Below are 1013 nucleotides of genomic sequence, written 5' to 3' on the forward strand. Positions count from 1 at the left end.
TCAGAGGGAGAAGGATATGGAAATTTCTCTATATTATGGCTATGTAATGTAAGAGCTGCCAAGATCTTTGTATCAAAGTGTTTTTTGACATACACTAGATGTTAAGTTGGTTATTTTATTCTCATGTTTTCTTCACTGTGATGATTTAGTTTTAATTGTATTCTATATGAAATTAAACTTAAGAAATATTTAATATTAAATCAATTGAGAAAATGCTATAGTTGTGCTATAATTATTTTTGAGTTTTTAATTAACTGGACAAGGTATATCTTGAAGTACATACCGAGTACTAAGCACACCCTCCTTCCATTCCAAAAACTTGTACATTTCTCACCTCTCAATATAGCTCATATTCATTTTGTTATTGCAGGGATTTTCTTTCAATTGTATGAAACATATACATGCAGGATTACAGTTATAGAGGTATGATCTAGGACATATAGGTATGAAAGAAAATAGAATTTACTGAGCCTAGTTAAGTCATGATAGTGTCCACTGAATTGTTTTCCTATGGACAGCATAATTTCATTTTTATGAATAAATTTCCCCTTGTTTTTACACATCACATCTCCTTTATCCTCTTCTCTGTTGTTGACCATAAGGCTATTTCCCAAATATATCTGCAATGGACTGTTGTAATGGCTATTTTTGTTTCTTACTGACTACGTTTGGAAATAATTAAAACTCAATTTATTGGGTACACCAGTGATGGATTTTCTCAATTAAAAATTTTAAATCATTTGAAGTTATGATTACTCAACATTAATCTGGATCTTCTTAGGTGGGAAGATCTACCTCTAATTTTAGCCAAAACTACTTGTGTCAGCCTGAAGAAAGAATATGCAAGACAGAAGCTCTTTGTTCTTTGCTTGCTTGTCCTTGCTCTTCTTTAGCTATCCAATTCATTCCTTTACCAGCATTACAGCCTCCTTCTTCAGGATTCCAGACAATGTATAGTGAAGACCAGCTGAGACAGCCTCATGGTTTGAATAATTGCAGGACTGGTGTTAGCC

At 32.9% G+C, this 1013-nt stretch overlaps 1 pseudogene; it reads right to left on the bottom strand.

The window, feature by feature from the left end:
- The window catches only part of LOC116102067, a 56760-nt pseudogene that overhangs the window by 38535 nt on the left and 17212 nt on the right, over positions 1-1013 (bottom strand).

The sequence above is a fragment of the Mastomys coucha genome, unplaced genomic scaffold, assembly GCF_008632895.1.
Source record: "Mastomys coucha isolate ucsf_1 unplaced genomic scaffold, UCSF_Mcou_1 pScaffold21, whole genome shotgun sequence".
Taxonomy (NCBI): Eukaryota; Metazoa; Chordata; class Mammalia; order Rodentia; family Muridae; genus Mastomys; species Mastomys coucha.